We start from the raw sequence: 14,882 nt of genomic DNA, 5'->3' as shown, positions 1-14,882 counted from the left end.
ACTTGGCAGACAAAACTGTGTGTTATATGCCACTGAGCCAGCTCCAACTTTTGGTACCACTTTGAATAAATGATGTCCACAATATCCTGTCCTCAACAGATAAAACCACACAGAACAAAGCAAACTTCTTCTTCATCATGAATACAAGTTCTCCCTCAGTCCTTCACAAGTGAAGTGACTTATAAAATACTAGAGGCCCAGCACACGAAATTGTGCACAAGTAGGGTCCCTAGGCCTAGCCTGAGATCAGGGCCATGTCCAACACCCTACGACACCCTGCAATGCCCACGATGCTTGCTGCCACCCCGTGACACTCCGAGAAGCTCCCCATCCCACAACTTTCTGCTACACTCTGTGATGCTCTTTGCAGCCACCCCATGACGCTCCGCAATGCTTGCCCCCACCTCCACTCCCACCCCCATGATGCTTGCCGCTGCTTACCACTGGACACTCATCACTGCTCGCCACCCACCGCTGCTCAACAGTCCCCAGTACTGCCACCCCGCCACCCCACCACCCTGTTCACCAAGGTTTCTCATTCCCCATGCTGTGATCAGAACCTGTGGGGTTGGCGGGGAGGGGTGGGGGGAGGGGGAGGGACACGATCAAGTGTCAATGCACCTCATGGTGACTGGTCAAGCAGTCATTCTGGTCATTACACTTATGGTCCTGGCCTTTTATTATATAGGATTGTATGGGCCAAAAGATTAGGAATAGCACTCCTCCCACCCCCACTCCCCCCCCAAAAAAAGCTCTCTAGTATGCTAGGGCAGCTTGGCAGAGTAAAAGGGACTAAAAGACCTGGGTCTGCCTCTGTTCCATTCCCGGCAAGGTTGCCGCCATCTTGAGTAAGTTGCCTTTTTCCTTCCTGTCCTGTGTTCCTTCCTGCAACTAATTTGCTTTTTGGAAAATGTAACTTGGCTCTCATTAAGCAAATTAATCAAAAAACTATTCCGGATTCAGTGCTAGAATTCCAAACATAAATAAGACATGGGGTCTAAAGGGATTCTAACGCAAAGAAGGAGAGTGGAGTATGTAACTAACTGCAATGCAAAGAGAAAACAGCTACCTTAGTAATATGGATGGTATTTAGGGAGAGAGGAAAAAACAAGTTAATATATCTGGGAGGCGCTGCTTAGAAACTTGGGTCTTGAAGAATGAGCAACTTTTCAAAGGTAAAAATGCAATAAAAGTTGCATTTTAGCCATAAAGCCAGGCAACACTTAAACCACTGTCCATGCTAGGTGGCTTAACAAAAACTAGGCTTACAAATCAAAAGAACCTTAATAACAAACTCTGTTGATCAGTTTAAATCTTCATGTTACTGACATGACCTCCAGGAAAAAAAAAAAAACTGCACAAAAGCTCATATACACACCTACCCATGCACACAGCATTTTACTGTATGTTTTGACACATGCATTTCATCTGGGTAGCAGTGCCTTTTGCAAGTAGATGAGGAAGAAAGACATTAAAAGATGAGCTCCTATTGTTCCACCAAACAACTTAAGACTGATCGAAGCCTCAGAGAAAAAAACTAAGCCAGGTCCCTGAGGCTTTCCATCTACCCCTTCAGAAAATCGTTGGCATCCCAGGAAATTCTTAGAGAAGTATTAAAATTTGAGCAACACTGGTTTACTTGTTTATATGCATCCCCATAGAATCCCCCACCACGTCTACAGAAGCTTCAAAGGCTCCACAGTAAGACCCGTCAGGATGTGGGGAGAGGAAGAGAAAAAGACACTGTCAAGCGCTTGGAGACCCAGCCCAGGCATGCAAGGCTCTCAGGCATCTGGTTATCCCAGCCTGACACTGTGACTGCCTGAGATTTCAAACTGTTTAATTAATTCTGATAATTCCACATCGCAGGTGCTACAGGAAGTATGTTAATTTAAGATCACATCTTACCAATTCCCACAGGCTTCATTCGAACCTAATAAATGAAATAATCTCCACTGTGAGCATCGTGCTTACCTAATTAGGAATAGGGTGATGAGGCATTCTCACTTAGGGTACATGGGTGTCACAGGTAATCTTTGAAGGCATAACTGTGACCTGCCTCCAGGCTCCTTCCTCAGGCTTCTATCACACACAGATCAAAGTCAAGCAAATAAGGGACCACATTGCCCTTTCCCTACCAACAACCCTGAATTTTTTGTTTCCTAGAAAAAATTTTATCTTTTTATCTCATTCTTTTTAATATATTTTTATTGAATTCAGAGAGGAAGGGAGAGGGAGAGAGAATTAGAAACATCAATGATTAAATAGAATCATCGATCTGCTGCTTACTGGGGATCAAGCCCACAACCTGGGCATGTGTCCTGACTGGGAATTGAACCATGACCTCCTGGTTCATAGGTCAATGCTCAACCAATGTACCAAGCCAGCTGGGTTTTTTTTGTTTGTTTGTTTGTTGTTGTTGTTTTGTCTTTTTAAAGATACCTATATGACTGGATCCTATGAAATCTCACCATATTTAAACTAAACTTTAGTTAGTTTAAATTCATTTCATATTAATTCATTTAATAATTACCAAAAGATTCAGATTGTCTTTGACCAATAGCTTATTTCCAACCACATTAATTCTCCACATCAGTGAGGATTAAAGGGGACCAATTCTATCTGAACCAGTGTGATCCAAGTAACATACATGCCTTTATGCCTACCCCCATCTCCTCACTCCCACCCCCACCCCACCCACACACACACACACACACTTTTGGAAACTGGCCTTCTGTTGGGGAACAGGCACAAAGCTGCTAGAAGTGTCACCTCGACCCCGCACATGGATTACCGTCACTTCCTCATATCCATGCTCAAGCATTGGCCTTCAGCAAGGCCTTTCTGATCATCCAAGTAAAAGAGCAACCCCATCCCTACAGCTGTACGCCGGCCTCCCTACACAAAATGAAGATTTGGTACCTACACAAAATGAAGATAGCTAGTGGATTTGAATAGTGTAGCCAACAGTTATTAACCATGGTTGCTCATTAGATTCACCTAATAAGGTGACCAGACGTCCCACTTTTGGTGGGACAGTCCCAATTTTCAACAATTTGTCCCGTGCCTCGCAGAGTTTAAAAAAAAAAAAAAAAAAGTCCCCAAAACACCGCAGGACACGGGACAAATTGTTAAATATCAGGACTGTCCCACCAAGAGCAGAACATCTAGTCACCTTAACCTAGGTGCTCTGACGTCAATGCCCAGGTTCCCTACCACTCCCCCATCCTAATTCACTGGTCTGGCATGGGCTACAGGCATCAGTGTACGTGTTAAATTTCTCCCAGATAAGAGCTGAGAATTTCTACCGTGCAGAGTCAAATGGACTCAGCCAGGCCTGAGTAGTCATTTAAAGGAATGGTCTATTGTGAGTATCTACATTAGAGGTGGGAATGTCCAGTCTTCGGGCCATACAAGGCCTGAGAAATTCCTTAGTATGGACCTGCCAAGGCATTAGGGGTGAGTTAATTAAATATCTGACCAAATACAGAAGGCAAATTTTTAAGCTGATAATTTTGTATCACCCTCGACTGATGTTATAAATATCCAAATGGCCTTTGGGGAAAAAAAAAAGAAAAAAAAAGGTTCCCCACTCCTGATCTACATGCTCAAATAGATTACTTCCTAATCACAAATGAATTAAAGTCTTTGTTCCACATAGACCCCAATGTCAGACACCCTACTCCCCTACCCCCAGTGAAAAGAATTTACCCTAATTCCCAGTGAACAATAGTGACTTCTGGCCAATGGGTATTTTCCTTTGCCCTGGTGTTAAAAATCACTAGATTGAATAAATTGAGATAAAATACAAAAATATGGCCTCCAGTTTTGTCTTGTCATGGAGGTAAAATATAGAAAAGGAGAAGTTGCACTAAAGACTTTCTGGGTAGCTTCGTTTTAGAAGTGCCCCTCTCCCTCAGCTACGAAGACCTGGCTCTCTCCCTTGGCTCAAACTCTGATTCTCCTACATCTTCCACAGCACACCTGAAGTGGGGTCTGACAGAGAGAGGTGGCCTTTACCAGATGAAGGGCCCGGAACAGTGGTTTTCCCACTATGTAGATGATTTTTCAGAGGGGATCACATTTGGCTGCATTCCCTCTCCTGGGGAGCCTCGGCCTGGGCTGCAGCGTGGCCCCCTATTCACACTGTATAGAAGCATCGCCCAGGACTAGTCCAACTCTCATTCTAGATTCAGTTGGCTTCTCCCATTTTCTGAGCCTGGCTTTGAACAAAACTTGAACAACTCTCTAAACTTCAGAGGGGGAAACCCAGAAAACTCTGCCAGGTTTTTCTAACCCCTGCTTGAAATAATCAAACCCCCAGTGTATGCCTGAACTCAGCCAGCGCTGGCTCAGCTGCCGGCCCCAGCCTTGCTAAAAAATTCACAAACCACAGAACAGCTGGGCCACAGTCTGCTTTCGGAGCAAAGCATCCACTATCAGGTTTCATTGAGGCACTACTGAAGAACTAAGTATTTATTCCTGACAGAAACTTGAAAGAGGAAATCTTACTGGCTGTCTGCTCAGAGTCACATGAGGACAGATTTGATGGGAATCCCATGCATATTCCAATGAGACAAAAGATATTATTCATTCCTAAAATGTCTTCAGAGACTTCATTAATGGAGATATTCCAAGTGGCAAAAATAAGCAAAAAAAAAACCCCTAATATTTACATACAACTGCATTAGGATGGATCAGGAGAAGGAATGTTTAATATTTAAGCCCTCCCTAAAATCATGCTTCTTCCCTTTTCATCACAAAAGATAAGAACTGGCTGGGGGGGATTGACAGGGGAAAGAAGGTACCCCCTGGAAAACATGTGGGACCAGTTAAATTCTCCTTTTTCCTAACAGGAGAGATTTCATTAGGAAGTGGCCATATTTTACCAATTTCTATGGAGACTTACCCTCCCGTGAGTTTCCTCAATTATGACAGGCTGTGGCAAATGCAAAGATATCTTGTTATTATGCCATCAATATTCTATGCATAGGTAATATGCAGCTTAAAGAGACATTTTTAAAATTTATTTAAACTTTATTCTTTCTCCAAAGACTTGGTTTAAGAAAGAAGATGAAGTTAAATCCCTGAAATCTTGTGCCCAATCCAATGGGGATCCAGAATCAAGATTCTCAGTTCTAGAAAAAAAATTCTTCTAATACCAGTTTTTGTTATTTTTTAATAATGAAAACAAGTGTGTGTTTTTTTTCATTGTTGCCTCTATTACAGATGTCTCCATTCCCTCCCCCTTTGCCTCCCTCCACCACGCCCCCACCCCCTCTAGGCCTTCACCACAATGTTGTCTGTGTCCATGGGTTATGTATTCTTTGGTTGATCTCTTCCTGTCTCCCACCCTCCTCTCCTCTGAGATCTATCTGTTCCATGTATCCATGCTTCTGGTACTATTTTGTTCATCATTTTATTTTGTTCTTTAGATTCCACATACAAGTGAGATCATATGACACTTATCTTTCTTTGACTGGCTTATTTCATTTAGCATAATCATCTCTATGTCCACTCATGCTGTTGCAAAAAGTAAGAGTTCCTTCTTTGTTACAGCCTCATAGTATTCTATTGTGTAAATGTACCACAGCTTTTTTATCCACTCATTTATTGATGGGACTGGGCTGTTTCCAGATCTTGGCTACTGTAAATAATGTTGCTATGAACACTGGGGTGCATTTATTCTTTCTGATTGGTGCTTTGGGATTCTTGGGAAACATACCCAGAAGGGGAATTGCTGGGTCAAAAGGCAGCTCCATTTTTAATTTTTTGAGGAAATCCCATACTGTTTTCCACATTGGCTGCACCAGTCTTCATCCCTACCAACAGTGCACTAGAGTTCCCATTTCTCCACATCCTCTCCAGCACTTGTCTGTTGATTTATTGATAGTAGCCATTCTGATAAGTGTGAGGTGATACCTCATGGTAGTTTTTATTTGCATCTCTCTTATGATTAGCGACCTTGAGTATTTTTTCATGTCTATTGGCCATCTGTATGTCCTCTATGGAGAAGTGTCTATTCAGATCCTTTGCCCATTTTTTATAGGACTTTTTGTTTTCCTAGTGTTGAGTCATGTAAATTCTTTATATATTTTGGAGAATAACCCTTATCTAATGACTAATTGGCAAATATGTTTTCCCATAGAATATGTTCCCTTTTCCTTTTGTTGATGATTTAAACAAATCTTTTGCACTCACAGCCAATCACAACTCTGTTAACTTGCCTTCTCTGTACATTTGTAATTGCAATAATAATCACTGCTCATAATGGTACTCTTGAAGTCCTACAAGACTTTTCATAATCTTAACAATAAGATAATGTTCTGGTTTTTATGGTATTCTCAGTCTTTGAAAACAAACTATTTAGCTATAATGTAAAATGTAATCCTAAGTTAATTGCCTTTAATTCCATTTTCCTTATATGCTAGTGTATTCAACTAACACACAGTGAAAGGATGAATGGCTGGCTGGCTGCCTGGCTGACTAGATAGATGGACGGATGAATTTACATGACTCAACACTAGGTAAGAAATGGGTTTTACAACCTAGAAATAATACACTGTCTGCCTTAAATAAACTGACTCAGAGAAAAGCTATGCTAATTCATGTATCAGAGGTCCCATTCCCCATTTTCCTACTTCTAGTAACCCACATAAAGTCATTGTTTACTTTCACAATCTACATAACAACCCTAATTTAAATTAGACCAGCCCCAGTCTGAATGCCATAATGCTTTGCATTCTGTATCATTTTTTCATGTTTCAAAATACCTTCACAAACACTACTTTGGATCCTCACATCAATCCTGTGAGGTAATTGTGGCAGGTACTAGTAAATCACTGCCATTTTCAGATGAGGCAGCAAAAGCCAAGAGAAGTTAAAGGCAGCATTCAGGTAACATGGCTAGTTTGATATGGGATCAAAATGAGAGCCAAGAATCTTTTCATCCCAGTAGTCTTCACTATCCTGAGGAAGTTCTCATATTGATGAAAAAGTATGCTCTCTGGCCAGGAATAAAAATAGTAACTCAGCATCAGCTGAGAAGTCTTCAGAATCCTAGGGACACACAAAGTCTCCCAATTTTCCAGATTTAGGATATGATTACTACCTTGCTTATCCCATTGTTCTTGCTCTTTCCCTTTTGCTCCCATCTTCCCTTGTCCTTCACCATCTCTCCAAATTCCTCCTTTAAGTGTTCCCACTTACTCTAGTCCAGTCACTTCTTTCTTCCTCGAGCTCTTACACTTGTACCTTTCATGGCACTTGTCACATGCAACTTGGTCACACCTCTCACCTAGCTGTCTTGAATTTTACTTTACACCTCGAATCGTCTTTTATGTAATTGTGGGTATTTCCACAAATAGACAGCACTTCCTCAAGCACAGGGAGGATATGGAGAGGACATCTGCTGTTTCTAGCACAAGACCAATTACCTTCATCTTCCCCACCATGCAAGTCCCCTTGGCCTGGTAACTGCATTGTGAAATCACCCCTCTCCACTCTCAGTCACTATGGTTTGGGGGTGGCCAAAACCTTCATCCCACCCAGGGACTGATACATGATCCAACCAATCTATGGGGCTCAATTCTGAGATTGTGATAGCAGAGGAAAGGAGAAACTCGGTTTCTGGGAGACTGACAACAGGAAAGATGATGTAAGCCTGGAGGTATGGGGAATCCCAGGTGGAGCCCAAGACCAATCCAGCATGGAAAAAGCAGAACCAAAGGATGAGCAATTCCAAGTCTTGATGAGAACATTTGAGTCACTGGATCCATCTCAACCTAACCCCTAGACTTTTGGGAGTACATGAAACATGTGTTCCCTTTGTTTTAAGTCAATTGGAATTGGGTTCGGTTAGGATCCAGTTATTTCTTTATGGAAGAGTCTTCGGTGGGCAGTTTGATTAGGAAAGAGACTAAGGCATTTACTGGGAACTAAGTATACAGAGTAATCTTATTTATTGCAAATCAATAAAGATAGTGAGATTTTAAAGATGCTTTTATTTACATTTTACAAAAGGTTGAGAAACATTATACTGTTCACAGCAATTTTATAGTTATATAAAATTATGTTAATATGTTAGTCATAAAAATCATTATTATTACCATTCTTCATCAATTCTTAGATGCATGCTATTCTCACATTTTAACATCCCTAAAATGAGAATGTCATATAATCAATGGGATCATATAATCTCTGGGCCTGAACTGAAGTTGAATTCTTCCAGAGAGGACTGGCATTTGTTTCTGCCAGTCAGAGTTCTGTGAGGCTACTTGAAACCAATTTCTATACCACAGGTACTCCTCATCCCTGGGTGAGTACCAGTTTGTGTTTCCTTCAAATTCTGAGAGAGGTTTGTGTTTCCTTCCCTCCATAGAGGCCTGTATGATGGGAGACATACAGGTTTCCTGGCTGACTCTTCCAGAGAATTTTCCTTTACCCTATTACTGAATAAATAGCTCATTGGTATTCTGCCTTTACGTATGGGGTTTCCTATTAGACTTCCTATCTTGGTACATAAAATAATGATGCTTTTTGAAATATATGATACCGTGACTCTCATGAATTATAGTATTATAATTCATATTAGAATTGGCTTTGAAAAGCAATGGTGGGAAGTGGAAGAAATTGGGAAGTGGAAGAAATCCCTTGAATTAACTCCTTGATGCTTCCACTGCATGCCTTTCTCTCACTGGGAAGTAAACACTCTGGACTAATGGAGACTGTGTTATAAACATCTTTCTAAACCTCACTTAATCTAGAATAAGTCCAGGAACATAATAGTTGCTCAATAAATCATTGTTGGGTTTCTGACTAATTTAATGGCCAATTATAATTTTATAAACCCAGATGCAACTAAAGAAGCAGAGAAAAGTGCACCAGGCCAGCTCTTGGGCTGAATGCCTTCTGAACATGAGCTCAAGATGTGGTCGCTATTAAAAGGGGCTCCCCTTTCAGAAGAGCCCAATTAAACATCCCTCCACACTGTGTCATACCATTGGGAGCTCAAGTACCCACATATCTGGAGGCATTAGATGTTCCAATTAAGATGGTTTCTGCCATTGCATTTGAACTTCACTAGATACTCAGGTGGTCTTCTAAGTACACACTTTGGTAACAGTGGTTCAAGTACCAAATGAGATTTCTTCTCATTCAATTGAGCTTCCAGAAATGCCACAAAATTACTTCCCAGTATTATAGGAAATAATTCCAGAGAAGGCTGTACAAGAGGCAACCTTTCACCCTCCAACTCTATTACCGCTGGGGTGAAACCTTTGTTAAATCCAGATTTATAACCCTTCTCAGCTCATACTGCCCAGTGGTTCTGTGAGCGCGAAGCCTGCATTTGTTGCCAAAGAGAAACATTTGCTCAGTGAATTCTTTTGGTCTTTATCTCCTTTCTCTTGAGGATTGTTAGAAAATAGAGCATTGACTTCCAGTCTCTTTCTCTCTCTTTTCCCTCAGAGCCTCTTGCCGTATAACAAGATTGTTAAAGACAAATTGCTAACCATCCCTCTTACACACACACCTCATTAAATGGGTTGCACAATTCTCTTTCATTCTTTCTCCAGGGTTGCTGTAGGAATATAGTCATTTATAATAACTGCCACTGTTCAGTGTAACTGCTGGGCTCAGGTGAGAGTGTGTATATACTCTTTATTTTGTAAAAGGCTTTCTTTCAGGTACAAGTAATTTAGTTCTGTTTCCTTAGATGAATGATTGGCATATTGGAAGGCCTTAGGTCACCTGGGGTTCAGGTTGGTTTTTAATGAATTCTGTCAAAATTCCAGGAACTACATGAGAGACTTCCGCATGAGCACATCTTATAGGTGACTTGTCATTATCATCCTCATCTTCAGCATTATTGAAAAGCTAGTGTAAAAGAACAAGAGTAGGTCTCCCTCACCACCTCAGTTCACCCAATTAAATTCCTAAGTTTATTCTCTCAGAATCCAACAGAGAGAATCTAAAAAGAGAGCATATGTGTTAGGCAGGGCACAAGCCTACAAGTTAGGAGATCTCAAGCAAGGCTTACTTCTGATGCTCTCCTATTTTACAGCCTTTGAGCCTCAATTTCCCCATGTATGAAATAAAATACTCTAACCTGACTAAAAGGGATCCTAAAGCATTCAAAATAATAATTTGTGTGGACACACTTTCAAAAGAGTAAAACAGCAAACATATGAAGCATTATTATAGACTTAGCAATTGGCTCTTCCACAATTAGGCAGATGGCATTTTCTATGTGACTTGAAGGGGCTTTTCTATATAGCTTGAAGATAAATAATATATATATATATATATATATATATATATATATATATATATATATATATATATATATAATTTAAAAAAAAAAACAGGGAGGGAAGAAAGCCAGCAGCAATGTGCTTACTAAGATTCTTGGGGCTCCAGAACCAAGTTCTGAACATCCTGGCCCATAACATTTAGCATACTCTACCGAGCTAGTAAAAATATCAGGTCATCAGCTGAGCCACTTACCAAGGAGGTCGTGGAACCAAAAACAGTAACTACTGCTTCTGTAAAGAAATAATCTCCAAACCCAAACGTGGCAAATACAAAGACCCTCACTGATAAGCATGCAATAGAAAACATGGAGGGAAGCAAAGCCTCACAGGGTCAGCTCAGTAATGGGGGCCTTGCCCATCCCCAACCCTTCCCACCAGCCAACACCAAAGCCCTTCCATCACCCATCTCAGCCCCACCCTGTCCCTGACCCAGTGCCCACATGTCTGTCTAATTTGGGAGCCATGCCTGACTAGCTGGTGAGATGGAGAGGCACAGTATCAGCTTAACATGCCTCAATCATGAGACCATGCATATCAGCTTCAGTTGGATGCTTTTGAAGACTTTCCCTCTATTTTTCCCCAGGGCAAACATTGTCTGCTTTTTATAGGAATCAGCACGCAATCTTTTGACATCACAAGCCTCTCTCTTTTAGTTTGTCCTATGTTCAACTCACCCACTAAGATCTGCTTAAAGATGCTCACAACACACCCCCCGCTTTGCACCAAAGCCCCCAATGTCTGGCCCTGGCCCTTATACAATTCTACTCTCCTGAACTTAGTGCTCAAGGTTTCCACATCTGGCCTCAAGCAACCTATCGGCCTTTTCTCCACCCTGCCACAATCCAATGCCTTCTGTTCCAGACACTTGTTCCCCAAGTCACCTGACTCCTTCCCATTTCCAAGGTTTTCTCACACCATTTCCCACCTAACAAACCATTTCCCTTCTCTCTTTCTCTCTCCAGATCTTATACGGTTGTTCAAGACTAAATGCAAAACCCTCCTACCCCATGAAGTACCGTATTTTTCAGACCATAAGACGCTCCGGGCCATAAGACGCACCAGTATTTAGAGAAGGGAAATGAAGAAAAAAAGATTCTGAAACAAATAGTGTCCTAAAATATTTTATGTGCATTAAAACCCAACATCACAGTCATAAACACATGTAATCAACCCTGTAAAGTAAACAGCAGCATTTAGAACCATTTTAGAGCCGGGCAAGCACAGAGACCACACAGAGCCGGGCAAGTAAAAAAACTTTTTTTTAAAGTATATGTGTAGGCTATATTTGGACCATAAGACGCAGGGACTTTTTCCCCCCACTTCTGGGGGGAAAAAAGTGCGTCTTATGGTCCGAAAAATACGGTATTCCAGGATTGCTGTGCCTACAATGGCTCTCCTCTGAATCCTTGCAATTCCACCTTCTGTTAGCAGTTTGGGATAAATGTATTTTGTGTGGTGTTACAATGTTACTTTTATCATTTCCATTATTTAATTTATTTATATCTTACTAGAGGCCCGGTACATGAAAATTCATGCACCGGAGAGGAGGTCCCTCAGCCCAGCCTGCCCCCTCTCATAGTCCGGGAGCCCTCATGGGCAGGAGGTGACCCAGCAGTCAGGGGAAGGTGGTGCTCCATCACACCTCTGTGGCTGCCACTGCCGGCAGTACAAGCCTCAGCTGGCCCTGGTTACCTGAGCCTCAGGCAGCCCTGAGCTGCTGGGCAGCTGCCATCCAAGGCTTTCCTGTGCCTCAGGTCGGCTCTGGGGGGCTGGGGGTTGAGGAGTTTGGAGAACTCCAGAGGCAGGCACACAAGGGGCAGGCCCCCTTGCCAACTGCCTGCCATCCCAGCAGGGCTGAGGGGACTGGGTGCCGCCATCTTGCAGCTGTGGGCACTGCCATCTTTGAAGATGGGGCAGTCAATTAGCATATTCCCTCCTTAATGGCTGTGGGCACTGCCATTTTTGTGACAGCAAGAGGGTCAATGAGCATATTCCCTCCTTATTAGATAGGATTAATGAAAATCTTGCTATTTTTTATATCTCAGTGCCTAAGAACTATGCTTCAATTAAAGCAAGCCTTTAATAAATAGTTATTAATTGCTCTGTTGAAATGATTGGCTTTATGCATACTCCAAAGACTTCCTTCAATCTATCCTAAGAAAGGTAATTCTAAGGCAAGAAGAAGCATAGTGGTAATGATCACACTCTTGAGTCAGTCCACTAGGATTCAAATCCTGGTGGCTCCACTTATTACCTGTGTGACTTCAGGGTATTACTTAGCCTTTCTATACTTACCTCACCCAAACAGCTGCTATGATGCCTAAATAAACTAACACACATAAAACTCTTAGATTTTTATGTGTATGTAATACGTACTTAATATAAGATGCCTCATGCTCACTTAAGCAGCACATATACTTAAATAAAATAACTAAAAAAGATAACTAATTTTAGTGTAGAGGTCATAAAATACATTTAATATTTGCAAGTTTAATATCTTTTATTGCACTATTACTGTGAGCTGAGAGAACCTATAAAATGTGAATAAATTTATTACATTTTTCTTAAATGCCTAAATGAACTCAAAATGATTTTCCTGTGTACAGACTGATATTCCGTAATTTATTGAGGATCATTAAATATATTTTGGTTGACTCTCCAAGATTTGGGGTTCAGTTTTACAGTGTTAGAATCTTTAAGGGAACTAAAGTCTTTGGTTAAAGAAAAAAAAAAAGGAGAGAAGAAAAGCAGTCTGCCCTCCTACTATTCTTCAATTGTTTTCATTCCTCAAAATGGGGTTTGATTATTTTTAACAGGGAAAATGTTGCCATAGAACAATTCAAAATCGATTTATTAAAATTGACAGATTATCCAATCCTTTACCATAAAAGGTTGCACTCTCCTGCAAGCTTTTCTTCAAGAAATCTGGGGTTGTGAGTGCCTTCCTAGAATGCTATCAATTTAAATGATTGAAAAAAAAACAACACATAATAAGTGACAGATTTTTCAAATCAGATAAAGATGGGAACCAGATTATCTGTCTGTGGGTGATAGATTGCAGCAATAATAAATTCACTTGAAGACACTGGATCAATTTTTAATCAAGCCAAGAATTATTATTGCAGAAAGATAAAATGACCCATGAGAAGATGCCTTAATTTTCCACCAATCAAATTATAGCCTTTCTAAATAAGATGTAATGAGATCCATGGAATATCCAGGTTACACATCCCACCTAATTACCCATGTTCCCTGTCATGTAGTGATATACTAGTGGTAAACTGACCTCTGAATTTGCCCAGATGAAAAGGTAATTAGTTTTTCCACCAGGCTCTAGTGGAAATAACAGCAGTGACACATGTCATCTCCTTCCACCAAGTCACAGTCTCTGAGGTGTTTGTTCTTAAAATATACAGGATATGACCTACTGAGTAATAAACTACACAGTCATTAAGTGAAGCTTGTGTCTGACAGAAAAACAACCACCATCTCTAAGTTGAGAAAGAAAGGGCCTGGAGGTAAAGCAAATCAGTGAATACTTGACACTAAACTTTATCAGCAGGGAACAATGCTCCCTCCCCAGCCTCCCCCAGGAACCACCAATCGGGAGGTGGCACTCGTAATTACTGCGGATTGTGAAGACCCTGTAGAGAGATCCATAGTTCCATCTGCCCTGCGTGTTCCCATCTCTCCTTTCAGGATTTGGGATCTTTCCCAACTCAGTTCCTTTCCATACCAAAAGCTGCTGCTAAGAAAGGTATAAACCTAGGTTTTAAACCCTACACTAATCCTAGTCAGCATCCCTTCAGTATTTATTCATTCAATAAGCATATACTCCCCCTTTGCTTTCTCCAGTGCTTGAAACAGATAACCCTACCTGCCTGGATCAAGCTTCTTCATCAAATCTGTTTTTCATCCCTGTCGCTGAACACATAACTGAGCTCTTCTAGCATCAGGATTTCCTCTATTTATCAGAGATTCATTCAATTTATCACTTACTTCAATTCAATCTTAGTTTCCTACTAATGCTTATATCTGCCTATAGATTGTTAATAAATTAGTGAGCAGAGTCATGAGTAGACTACCAGTCTTAATGACAATCAGTTGTTGATTTGAAATAAAGTCTCTTTAATTCATTCCTGTCATTAAATCCATTGAAGAATAGCATACATTTCACCAAGAGTATGAGAACTGCAAATACCTTACACTTTCAGTGAGAGGCCAAACCAGTTTCCCATTGGACAGCTCTCAGAAAGACAGAATCTTTTAAACAAATGAACAGTAATCTTTCATGATGGAGCTTACATTTGAAACTCAATGAATGCATTTGCTACAAGATTTTTCTCCCCTCTAATGATATTTCCCAAGTTTTGTCTTTTTTAAAATTACATGTACATTTAACCCATTTTTTGGTAATGTGTAGTTCTTCTAGTCACCATATCCAAGGCATTCTCATAGTAAAGGCAAAATCATGACCAAAAAATTGCCAATTCTTCTAATGTAATACCAGATTTCATTCAATTGCAAATCTCACCACTGATAATCCCAAAATTTATTTAATAACAACTA

The sequence above is a fragment of the Pipistrellus kuhlii genome, unplaced genomic scaffold, assembly GCF_014108245.1.
Source record: "Pipistrellus kuhlii isolate mPipKuh1 unplaced genomic scaffold, mPipKuh1.p scaffold_m20_p_13, whole genome shotgun sequence".
Taxonomy (NCBI): Eukaryota; Metazoa; Chordata; class Mammalia; order Chiroptera; family Vespertilionidae; genus Pipistrellus; species Pipistrellus kuhlii.
Note: the sequence above shows the minus strand (reverse complement) of the source record.